The 13,311-nt window shown below is 41.8% G+C and overlaps 1 long non-coding RNA gene across 3 annotated transcripts; it reads right to left on the bottom strand.

Annotated features, from left to right (window-relative positions):
* Positions 1-241: 241 nt before the first annotated feature.
* Positions 242-11,986, bottom strand: LOC117701665 (uncharacterized). 3 transcript variants are annotated; one of them, XR_013070249.1, is made up of 5 exons: positions 11,749-11,986; positions 9,348-9,460; positions 4,685-4,811; positions 4,424-4,484; positions 242-3,278 (listed from the first exon to the last, which is right to left on the bottom strand). It is a non-coding gene; the product is annotated as an uncharacterized LOC117701665 (long non-coding RNA). The 3 variants fall into 3 exon arrangements; XR_013070250.1 differs by lacking the exon at positions 9,348-9,460 and having other exon boundaries at positions 4,685-4,860; XR_004605796.2 differs by lacking the exon at positions 9,348-9,460 and having other exon boundaries at positions 11,749-11,985.
* Positions 11,987-13,311: the final 1,325 nt, after the last annotated feature.

Here is a 13,311-nt window from a genome sequence, read left to right on the forward strand (position 1 = left end):
GTCATGAACAATAAAGCTTTGGAAAATCGGACTCCACGTGTCGCATGGTCTCTCCACCAGATTCCCAGCTCTTGGAACCCTGGAACCTTGCTGATGCAGCCGCCGGCCCGCCCACTGACAGCTGCATGAATGTGGGACCTTCCGGGGGCAGTGTGGGAAGCCCGCTGCCGAAACCCCGCCGCCGGACTCTTCCCCCCCCCCCGCCGGCGAGATTTCTTCCCCACAAATGAAGACTAGAGAATTGTGCCAAGGCTTGACTGTATTAAATACACTCACAGGGTTTCTGTCTTAGTGTTTCCATTGCTATGAAGAGAAATGTACAAGTCAACTCCTATAAAAGCAACAGTTTAATTGGGACTGGCTTACAGTTTCAGAGATTTAGACCTTTTTTGTCACGGCAGGAAGCAAGGCAGGCATGAAAGAAAACATGATGCCACAGCTCAGGAATCTAAAACTCTTGGGGTCTCCAAAGTAATTTCAAAATTACAGCTTCTTGTTCCAGTATCTGGGATCCACACATGATCATCTGCGCTCCTCAAAAGCTGGGTCTCTCTCCAGCTCTTCCCTCTATAGTATACTAGGTTCTGCTTGACTCTACTCAACTGCTGCTGCTGTTCTGTCTGCTCATCCCACGGAACTGAAATCTTCAATATATCGGGTTCTTCTGTGACAGTCTTCACTGCGTTCCTCTCATGCTTCCTTCATAGTGCCAAGCCTTAGCTACACTGCATGAAACATTAATGCCTTAAAACTAGTGCCACCTGGATGGCTCTTACACAGGACTGAGTCAAGCTGCACCACAAGGTACAACCTTGGCTACCTATGGAATACAACTTCTTTCTCCTCTTAGAAAACACTTACCAGAAGATTTTTCATCAGTGGTGCTGATTTCTTCTTCATCCCCACTAATTTTTTAACTATGACTAACTAGCATCATCTCAGTTGTCCCTTCTATTCTTGCCTCTAAAGCCAGAGCCACATAAACAAAGCTGCTGAGTTCCTCTGCTGGCTAGGGCTGGAACATGGCCCCTTCTATTACATCATCACCAGCTTTCTATTTTTCAAAAGCTTCACTGCCTAAGCTCGGCTGTCCTTGAACTTGCTCTGTAGATTAACCTTGAACTCAGATCTGTATGGCTCTGTATTCTGAATGCTGGGTAATCCGTGTGTAACACTTTGCCCATACCTAAACTTTTCCTTACTTAAAACATGTTCTGTACCAGGATGCCTTGAATCAGAGATCTGCTTGACATTTTTCTGTAATTTAAGGCACATACCTCCATGCCTGTCCTTAAGTATTTTATTTTAGATCTTAAAATGATAACCCAGAATAGTAATCACTAATCCATCAATTGTCAACTTCACACATACTGGTAACTCTTGTGTCCACATGAAAACAACTAGGTAATACTAATGCCTAACACGATATAGTTCTCCTTTGTCCAACTTCACGTTTATAAGTTTAGGTGGATGGAATCGTGCACTAATGTCACCATTCCTTTAATTCCATTTAATATCATTGATCACAGAATTTAGCTTCATTCAACTTCCTGGTCAGATTTTCTCTTTTGACCTAACATGTTATATTTTTTTCTTTCTAAGATTACTATGCTTGCTCAAAACAATCATCATGAGAATAAACATAGGTCAAAGACTTTGCTGGCTTCATTGAGACTTCCTTTGTCAATGCAATAAACATTAACCTCTTTACCTTATCTTCAGAGACACTCTACAGACAAGGGCAAAAGGCAGCAACATTCTTCTGCAAAACATCATAAAAACTATACACAAAGTTCAAATCACCCTCAGTACATATGTGTTTCATAATCCAACTAGGACAGCCCATTAAATTCCACTTAATGCATATACAAACCCAAAGTCTAAAAATTCACATTGTTCCATAAAACAAAACAAAAAAACATGGTCAGGACTATCATAACAATACTTAAGTCTGGGGTACAACTTCTGTCTTAGATAGAATTTCCATTGTTAATGAGAGACATTGTAACCAAGGCAACTGTGTTAAAGGCAAATACTTAATTGGGCCTGGCTTACACTTTCAAATGTTTAGTCCATTGCCATCATAGCAAGAATGTCAGCATGCTGGCAGCCATGATGCTGGAGAAGGAGCTGAGAGTTCTGTATCCTCATGTGAAGGCATTCAAGAAGAGACTGTCTTCCAGCCAAGTGGTAGGAGGGTCTGTTTTATACTGGCCTGAGCTCCAAAGATCACCACCATAGTGATTCAATTCCTTCAAAAAGGTAACATCTCCCACAAGGCACATCTCTTAATATTGCCACTTCTTAGGGTCAAACAAACTTAAGTCACCATAGTTTATTTCTACTATAAATTGTTTCATACTTTTAAAAATGATTAGGACATGCAGAGGCTTTAACATGTTTACTTTCAGATGGTTTCTCTCTCATATGTGTTCATTTCTGTATTCAGAAACCACTGTGGCATGTAAACAATTTCCCAACTTTAGAACAATCAAAAGGTTTCTGCTCAGTTTGTGTTCTTTTATGTCTTTGGAGACTACAGAGATATGCACAGGCTTTACCACGTTCATTACATCTGTAAGGTTTCTCTAAAGCGTATGTTCTTTTAAGTGTTTGGAGAGTACAGTGACATGCAAAGGCTTTATCACATTGACTACATTCATAAGGTTTCACTCTGCACATTTTCTTTTGTGTATTCAGAGATGACTGTGTCTTGGAAAGGCTTTACCTCATTCATGACATTCAGTTTCTTTCCAGTATGTGTTCTATTATGATATTGGAGACCACTCTGACGTGAAAAGACTTTACCACATTGATTACATTCATAAGGTTTCTCTCCAGTATGTGTTCTTTTATGTCTTTGCAGAGTACTTTGACGTGAAAAGGCTTTACCACATTGATTGCATTCATAAGGTTTCTCTCCAGTATGTGTTCTTTTATGTCTTTGGAGAGTACTGTGCCATGAAAAGGCTTTACCACACTGATTGCATTGATAAGGTTTCTCTCCAGCATGTGTACTTTTATGGACTTGGAGATGACTGCGTTGTGAAAAGGCTTTACCACATTGATTACATTCATAAGGTTTCTCTCCAGTATGTGTCCTTTTATGGTCTTGGAGGCCACTGTGATATGAAAATGCTTTACCACATTGATTACATTCATAGGGTTTCTCTCCAGTGTGTGTTCTTTTATGTCTTTGGAGATGACTGGATCTTGCAAAGGCTTTACCACATTGATTACATTCATGCGGTTTCTCTCCAGTATGACTTCTTTCATGCCTGCAACAATAATGGGTACATGTGAAAGCTTTATAACAGTCATTATCCTGATCAATCCTTTTATCAATATGAATAAATTTTGCAGTTGGTCTAATAATAAAGAACACTCAGATCATAAGGTTTTATCCCTTTGATGTTCATGGTTGTACTTGCTCACTGTGGGTTGCTTTACCTCTTTGAAAATACCTGTGATGGTAAAATCATGTAGCTCACATTTATAACATCCTTTTTCTATATGAGATTTCTATATCATGTATTTCACATGACTGAAGACATCAGAGTATTAAAACACTGATTGTATTCTTAGTTTTTCCTGTAGTGTGAATCACAACACAGCAGCACTGTGAGCCAGGACAAACAGAAGAATTTTCAAACTTCTAGTACCCAGAGAGATTTTCTGCACTGGGACTTGGGGATGTCCCCACTAATGTCAGAAAACCAATTAATTGCAAATGTCTTTCGTATTCAGAAAGTCTAACAAAAAATGCTACATATCTTCTCATTGTTCTGGAGTAGAAAGAGGTACGTTGCTTCTTTGAACATCCCTATGCTCACAAGGTTTTATCCATTCTGACAATTGATATACCCAATAATAGAAGAACGAGTGAAAGGTTTCCAAATTGAATTCATATCATTTGACATTTTTTTTTGTAGACATGTGGTACATGGATTAAGGTTTCTCCACAACTTTCTTCACTCTCACTAACTGACCACTCAATAAACTTACAAATGTCACTACAATAATATGAGTATCACCAAAGTTACCATGGACTATTTGCTTATTAGATGGCTTTGGATATATATTTATCACTATTCAATGTGCATTATCTAAATATTATGAGACTATTCAGATTGGTAGTCCCACAGCAAAGCTCTAATGGAGCTACAAATCAATTAAAGGTATCTCTTAAGGCATTGTTTCCATGTCTTCTTCCTTAGAGGAATGCCTTACAAACATAAGTCAGATAACTGACATTGAGGAACATGGCTTTGTGAGAATATTATAATCATAGCTATACTTAAAGGACTGTTTTTTTTGTTTTTTGTTTTTTGTTTTTTTTCACACTTGCTTTTCTTTAGGGCTTCCAGAACACATTAAAATTTCCTCACAGGCATATTTGTATCATCTTGCACATGAAAACTACCTTTCACGCCTTCTAAAACTTTGAGGTTGTTCTTCAATATGATGATCTTCCCAACTGTAACCTAAAACACAGTACCAGAAAATAAATGATACAGTATTGGAAATTATGTAAAATTCAAGTTACTGTGAATTTTGACAGCACTGAACCTGATTTATTCAACTTAATCTTCCTTGTTCTCAATTGAAATAACAAAGATTCATCAATAACCAAGAATCACTTGTTCCATTATTTTGAAAAGCAAAACAAAATTCACAGTCTTACCTATAGCAGTGAGGTTCCGGTAGGTCTCCAGCATCACATCTTTGTAGAGATTCTTCTGGAAAGGATCCAGCAAATTCCACTCTTCTGCAGTGAAGTTCACATGCACATCATCATAAGTCACTGCATCCTAAAATATCCCACACATGGGTACAACACAAAGCATGATCCTAAAATCACTGTAAATAAATGGATATTTTCTAGACAATGTAGTAATGTAATTCTGGTGCTTCCTCCACTTATTTCCTGAAACAGAAGTTATAATCTAATCATTCTGTCATTTTTAGAAGGAAATTGAATTGTAAGTTTCACCTGTGTTGCTTCTGATCTCTTTGAATAGGATATAGCCTTGCAACACAATTGGCAACTGAGAGGGATATACAGGGGAAACAGATCAACTGTACTGAGCACACATCTGAAAAGTTGAATGAACAATTACTAACTACAAAAATGATGGGCAAGCTGTGTATATTTGCTCATGTCTTTAATCACAGAGGTACAGGCAGGTGTATGTCATTGAGCTGGATGCTGGCAATTTCTATGTGATGTGTTGCAGGACATCAAAGTTACATATTAAGACCCTCACTCCCCTGTAAAAATCAACCAAGGAAATAAAAATGACAGAGAGAACTCATGATTCTTTACTGAACTTCCTACAAAGAATTATACATTCACTGCAGTTCTATATCCATCTTGCAAAAACATGAAGTGAACCAGTTTAAACAGCAACATTGATAAATTTTAGTACAAGGGAATGCATGTTTAAACAATTAAAAATAGACAGATGAAGCCGGGCGGTGGTGGCGCACACCTTTAATCCCAGTACTTGGGAGGCAGAGGCAGGGTGATTTCTGAGTTTGAGGCTAGTCTGGTCTACAGAGTGAGTTCCAGGACAGCCAGGACTACACAGAGAAACCCTGTCTCAAAAAACCAAATAAATAAATAAATAAATAAATAAATAAATAAATAAATAAGACAGATGAAAATATTAGTAATGTATATGTTGATCAGAAATAAGAAACATAGGGCAAGAAAGAGAGCTCAGGAGTGGAAAGCTCTTGCTGGTCTTCCACATAATGGTAGTCAGTTTCTAGTATTTACATGTGGATCAACAACTACCCATGACTTCAAGATCAAGAGGACTGAGGACATCTTCTGACAAAAGTAAAGATGAGGCACACATGATATTCATATCCATCCACACAGGCACAATACTCTCATTTATTCAAAAATTTCAAAACAAACACAAGGGTAAGGCAGAACGACATACACCTAGAATCTAATGAGTGTGAAGCCTCAGGCAGTATTGATATCATGAACATATGTCATTCGAAGAAATTATATATATATATATATATATATATATATATATATATATATATATATATCCGAATTTTAAAATTAACGACGTGGATGAAGAGGTACACAGAAGCATGTGCTTATTTTACAAAAACAGGTCAGGTGAGTTCTGTGGTTTCTATATCTACAATCAGGACAGGAAGTGCTTCACAGAGATATTTTATCTTGAAAACAATAAACAAAAGATATAAAGTTAAAAATATAAATCCACCAGGCTTGCAAAATAGCTTAATATTGAATACCAAATGTTTATATTGTATCTTACTTGATTTAGGGGCTGAGACCAAATGGGGAATGTATGGGAACATGAGAAGAAAGCTGAAGAATCAGTTTCAACCACAACACAGTAGACACACTAAACAAAATATGTCCTGTCTAAAAAGAAATACAGGGGTAAAGCTGGAGCAGAGAGTGGGGGAATGGCCAATGAAAACTTGCCCAACTGGAGACCCTCCTTATGAACAAGCACTAATCCATGGCATTATTAGGGATAGTCTGTTATGCTCCCACACAGGAGCCTTGCATAATTGTCCATTAAGAGGCTCCACCCAGCAGCTGACTTGAAACAGATGCAGAGAGAACCATAGTCAAACATTGAATGGTCCTTGGGGACTGTTATGGAAGAGTTGGGGGAAAGATTGATGGCCCTGAAGAGGATAGGAACTCTACAGGAAGACCAACAGACTCAACTAACCTGGACCCTTGGGGACACTCACAGACTGATCCACAAACTAAATAACACACACAGTCTAGACTAAGGCCCCTGGAACATATGTAGCAGATGTGTAGCTCAGTCTTCATGATGGTCCTCCAACAACTGTACCAGGGGCTGTCCCTAAAGCTACTGTCTATCTTTAGAAAATGCTCCCTGAACTGGGCTGCCATGTCTGGCTTCAATAGAAAGGATGAACTTAACCCAGCAGAGACTTGATGCACTGTGGTGTGGAGATACCCAGGGGCCCACACCTTCTCAAAGGAGAAACAGAGGATAATGGATAGAGGGACTCTGTGCAGGCGGTAGACCTAGAGTAGTGACTTCACAAAGTTCATAGCCATTTTATTTATAACAGCTTGAAACTGGAAAAATCCCAGATGTCACTCAACCAAAATATGGATATAGAAAATGTGGTTCATTTACAAAAGGAAAAACTATTCAGCTATAAAATACAAGGACATTATCAATTTAAGGCAAATGGATACAACTAGAAACTATTATCCTGAGTGAGGTAACCCAGACCTAAAAGCACATGCATGTATGTACTCACTTACAAGTGAATAATAATCATAAAAAAAGGAAACCCATACTACACTCTATAGACACAAAGAAGCTAAACAAGAAGGAAGGCCCAAATGAGCACGGTTGAATCTCACTCAGAAGCGGGAATAAAACAGTCATAGGAGGCAGATGGAAGAGAGAGAACTGGATTGGAGAGCAGATAAGAAGGGGAATCGGGGAGAACCAGCAACAGGTATGGTGAGAGACTATGGAATTGATCTTAGCTGAGATGCATAGCAGTAAGATATGGATGCTGAAGAGGCCACATCTGCAGTCATGCAGGACCCCCCAGTGGAGAGTTAGAGACACCAACCAATCCAAAAACCTTTATATACAAAATTTGTTCTTGTCCACAGAATGCAATCTACAACATAGATTCTGTCCAGCAGCAAAATAACCCTTTGATACCATGTTGTTGTTGTTGTTGTTGTTGTTGTTGTTGTTGTTGTTGTTGTTCTAACTGCTACTCTGCTGCTGTGATTGAATCCTCTAAACAAAAGCATCTCAGGTAATAAGTGGTTGTTGTACATGGCTCTGACAGATCAGTCTATCATTTTGGGAGCTTAGATTAGAAACTGAAGGCAAAAAGCATGGACAAACACTGTCTCCTGGCTTGCTCTCTTGCTTGGTCACTGTCTCAAGCTCAGCCTGCTCTCTCATCCAGTCCAGGACCACTTAGGGATCCTGCCACCCTCAGTGGAAGAGTCTTCCCTTTTTTGGGGGGGGGGGGTTTCGAGACAGGGCTTCTCTGTGTAGCCCTGGCTGTCCTGGAACTCACTCTGTAGACCAGGCTGGCCTCAAACTCAGAAATCTGCCTGCCTCTGCCTCCCAAGTGCTGGGATTAAAGGCGTGTACCACCACTGTTGGGCATAGAAGAGTCTTCCTTTTTTTTTTTAATTGACTTTATGTAAGTACACTGTAGCTGTCTTCAGACACCCATATAAGGGCATCAGATCTCATTATGGATGGTTGTGAACCACCATGTGGTTGCTGGGATTTGAACTCATGACCTCTAGAAGAGCAGTCAGTGCTCTTAACCACTGAGCCATCTCACCAGCCCCTAGAAGAGTCTTCCTAATCAATCATCAACACTATTTCTCACAGACATAGCAACCAGCCATCCTGATGAGGACACGCCCTCAATTGAAGTTCCTTCAGATGACTGTAGCTCTGTAATGCTGAGAACCAAAAAGAAGTATGACACAGACACAATAATAAATGAGGAAGTTGTAAAAACCCAAAACCAATGAGCTAACCATATCAATACAGGAGCTCCTGCCACCTCATGAGGGAGTTGGAGTTGTGGCTGAGCAAGGACAAAATAGGGAGGGCACCTGGCTCAGAGCAGGGACGGATACACTGGAATGGGGAGCTTAGAGGCTGTGCTGACCTGGGGTGAGGCATCTATAATCCTGGGTTCCCAGGCCAGTGCTAACAAAGATGTGGCTAAAACAGCTGGAAGGTGGACAGAAAAGCAGATTGTCTCACAGACCCAGAAATGGTCACCACAAAGAACAAGACCTCTGGTCCAAGGAAGATATGCTAAATTTGTTAGAATCGATGAAGAATGACGTTCCATCTCATGACAGCTCCAAGTTCAAAACTATAGAGTCACATATGAACTGGGCAGAGGGTAGTTCAGGAGGTGGGAAATGAGGTCTTTGTCTTTCTACCCTGTAAAACAAGGTAGGCAGAGCCTGATTTTGCCCTGGATGCTGTCTCAAAGGGCTCTCTGTCATGGACTAGTCAATGGGTCTAGGTCCTGTTGTTAAGAAGGATTTAACCCAAGGTGTGGGGCTAGAAACTAAATCGATTAGGGTGGAATCTGTCTCATTTCCTCAGTGAGAGAATAACAAAGTGCCACACACAAAATAGACAGCCACAAGGGGGCGCTAAAGGCTTCCCAGCAGATTCCTCCACTTGAACAAAGGAGAAAATGAAGACAGGATGGCAAGTGTGAGCCCTGTCAGGGTTCCAAGTCTGCTCTAACCTTCCCAGAAATTAAGACCAGAGAAACAGCATCCACTATACCAGGCTCTGGAACTCTTCAAAGCACTTCGGGGCTATGACTCTCCAGTGTATCCACTGTAGCAGGGTTCCATGTTCAATTTAGTCATCTCCCTCCACAGATACTCAAGAAAAACCTGAAAACCAAGGCACACACACACACAAATCTGGCAGACAAGCCACTGACATAGAAACAATGGTTCATCTTAACAACCGGCCTTTCAATCCTTTAGTTGGGAGTCCTGAGGGTCTTGGGGTTCCAGTCAATGCATTAAGATGTTATATCCAAATCAGAGAGACCCCAATGACCAACAAGGAGCCTATTGTAATGCAAACACATGGAGGTCTTTATTATGAGCTCTGTAATAAGGATTCTCACCAGTCAGCCTCACGTGAGATCAAATCTGAGAGACCAAGTCTAGGAGTGCTGGGTATTTATTTCAGTTACAGCAAGATTGGGACATTAACATGCAGTCCAGCAACTTAATATTTTAAAAGCTGCATGACTGGCATAATCTGCAGGAACTAATCAAGGGGGCAAAATCATCTGACAACCATGATGGGTAGACTAACTTTTTCTCTGTAAGATGTATTAGTTATCGATATGTAGCTTAACCCTGCTGTTGTATTTTGACTGGCTGTTGACAAGGAGGCGTTGTCATAGGATGTTTAGTCAAATGGACTTTGTGCGCTCTCTAAAACAGAATTAATTGGGCTTTACAAACTCATCTTTGTGCCTGAGGTCCTTATTATTGAAAGATGCTCCTGTTCAAGCACAAGCCATGCATGGCAGTCGAAAAGATACTTGATCCAAAGACCTGCCTCACTATCTGTTACTGCACTGTCTGGAACTGTTTTCCTGAGCAGGTACCCCACAGCTCTGGAATCTCAAAATATTGGGGTTTCAAAGGTAACTTCAATATTACAGCTTCTTGTTCCAGTATCTGGGATCCACACATGATCATCTGCGCTCCTCAAAAGAGATTGGGTCACTTCCCCAGCTCTTCCATCTATTCCACTCTAGGTTCTACTTGACTCTGCTCTACTGCTGCTGCTGTTCTTTCTGCTCATCCCATGGGACTGACATCTTCAATATGCTGGGTTCTTCCCCTGCAACTAGGATTCGCTGCGTTTCTGTCATACACTCTCTTCACCGTGCCAAGCCTTAGCTGCTCTGCATGAGATTTATTCATGCCTAAAAACCAATACCACCTGGGTGATTCTCACATATGATCATCTCCAGGTGCACAACAAGGTACAACCTTGGCTATCTCTGGAACACAGCTTCTTTGTCCTCTCAGAAAACACTCACCAGAAGATTTTACCTCAGTGATGCTGGTTTCTTCTTCATCCCCACTAATTTTTTAACTACAGCTAAGCTGCATCAATTGTGTCGGTCATTCCTTCTATTCTTTTCTCCCAGAACCACATGGACAAAGCTGCTGAGTTCCTCTGCTTGCTGGGGCTGGAACACGGCCTCTTCTATTACATCATCACCAGCTTTATATTTTTCAACAACTTCACTGCCTAAGCTTGGTTGTCCTGGATCTTACTCAGTAGATGAACCTTGAACTCAGAGATCTGCATGGCTCTGTCTCCTGAATGCTGGGTAATACATGTGTAACACTTTGCCTGTATCTAAGCTTTTCTTTACCTAAAACATGTGCTGTACCAGGAAGACTTGAATCAAAGAACTGCTTGGCGCTCATCTCCTGGGATTTAAGGCATGTACCACTGTGTCTGTACTTAAGTACTTTACTTTAGATCTTAAAATGAAAGCCCAGAATAGTAATCACAGTCCATCAATGGTCAGTTTCACACATACTGGTTACCCTTGTGTCCTCATGAAAACGATGACCAGGTGACAATTGAAAGATATGAAAATTTATAAAGGGTATGAAAAGTTTTTATGACCCCTAGAGCTGAGCCAAGAAGGTAGGCAAGCCGGTTCACTAGCTCCAGCTTCCAGGAACTAGCTGACCACAAAGAAAGCAGAACTAAAAATACAGGATGGCTGGGTTGTTCCGGGAACTGGCAGACCACAAGTAGATGGTTGAACAAAATTCAATTCCTGAGAAAAAACATGTACAAGATGTTTCCCACATGACCGACTGAATGATGGGCTGGGACTTTCCACTATTTTTATGATATCCTTCCTTGGTTTCCCCCTAACCCCCCTGGTTTGTGGGTTTTTTTTCCTTTAAATACCCTTCTCCCCCTGGCCTCGAGGTCGACACTCCTTGCTCTGAGTCTCTACCTCAGCTGGATGATTCCCGAAATAAAGCCTCTTGCTGTCTTGCCAGTTATTAGAGACTAGAGTGAGGGTCTCCACTCCTGGGGATCTTTTACTAATAATGCCCAACATGATACAGTTCTCCTTCCTACAAGTCTGGGGGCGTGTCCATAGGCCCGCCTGCCACGGTACCTGGAAGCTCTGGTCATCTCCCAGATCTGCGGCGGCCCAGCAGTGGGCCATCGGGTTGCGTTGCACGGTTTGTGATGTCAGAAGGAGGCCGAGGATACCACCGGGACAGAGTTGATTTTCCCTGACTGTGACAGTGGCAGCGGTTGTCTCATGGTGCAATCAATCGGCTCCATCTTGTGTGTGCACTGGGCCAGAGCCTTCATGGGAAATGTAGTCTCCCACCGGCCGCCATCTTTCTTTTTCCTCGTGGCATCATGGGATATGTAGTTCAAAGGCCGGCCACCACATTGGATTGAGTTTGCTGCGCGTGCGCATTTAGTTCTTCGACCACCATCTTGGCGCGAGTCCTTATGGGAAATGTAGTCTCCGGCTGCTATCTCTGAGTAGCCCTGGAAGTCCCTGAACTCACTCTGTAGCCCAGGCTGGCCTTGAACTCAGAAATCTGCCTGCCTCTACCTCCCAAGTGCTGGGATTAAAGGCGTGCATCATCAAATGTTGATCATTATTGGCTATTGATAAGTATTGATTATTGATTAGCACTGTCTGATGATTATCAATTATTGATTATCATGAATATTGATCACTTTTGGTTATGGACTATTGAACCTTGGCCATCGATTAGTATTGATTATTGATTGACATGATTATTGATCATTATTCCATTACCGTCATCCCCCTGCCTCTGCCTCCCGAGTGCTGGGATTAAAAGCCACCACTGCCTGACTATACCTGTCTTCTTTGTGTAGTTATGGTTTGTTTGTTTGTTTGTTTGTTTGTTTGTTTGTTTGTTTTGAGACAGGGTTTCTCTGTGTAGCCCTGGCTATCCTGGAACTCACTCTGTTGACCAGGCTGGCCTCGAACTCAGAAATCCCCCTACCTCTGCCTCCCAAGTGCTGGGATTAAAGGTGTGCACCACCACTGTCCAGCTATGCCTGTCTTCTTAATGTATACTATAAAAGACAAAAGGGTTTGGACACATGTGATGCAGAGTCAGAGAAAGCACCCTTGTTTCTACAGAAAAGCAACTGGTCCAAATGTTTTGGGCAGATTCAGAATCAGCCATGACAGTTAGATATTACTCAGAGGTCACCTCCTGATCTAACACGTGAGGAGCATCACCAGGGACCTCACAGGTGGTCACATCTGGCTGATGCTTCCCATGCAGCCCCAGAGAGGACCCTGTACCCCAGCTCCCACATCTGAACTGCCTGCCCCTACCCATTGTGGGCAGTGATCCTGTGCTCACCATGAGGAGATTTCAGAGCTTCCCTGAGGTCTCCACACAGTACCCACAGCAGAGCTCAGAGCAGGACACAGATTACCATTCAAGCCTGCACAGGCACAGTGAACTTGCAGAGTGGCACAGGGTAGAACCCACCTTTTTGTCTGATTGGCAGTTCTCCCTGGGAGCCTTGATTGGCCAGTGAGTCTTACCACTCCTCAAGGTTAAAGGGTCAGACCTTTTCCAGAGCTCAGGAGTGGTTTGCACTCCATTAGCTTTTGTTTCTGTCTTCAAAGAGGAATCTCACCTCACACAGCCCTGCTGGAGAACCCACCATTCCA

Source organism: Arvicanthis niloticus, unplaced genomic scaffold (genome assembly GCF_011762505.2).
Source record: "Arvicanthis niloticus isolate mArvNil1 unplaced genomic scaffold, mArvNil1.pat.X pat_scaffold_172_arrow_ctg1, whole genome shotgun sequence".
NCBI classification, from domain to species: domain Eukaryota; kingdom Metazoa; phylum Chordata; class Mammalia; order Rodentia; family Muridae; genus Arvicanthis; species Arvicanthis niloticus.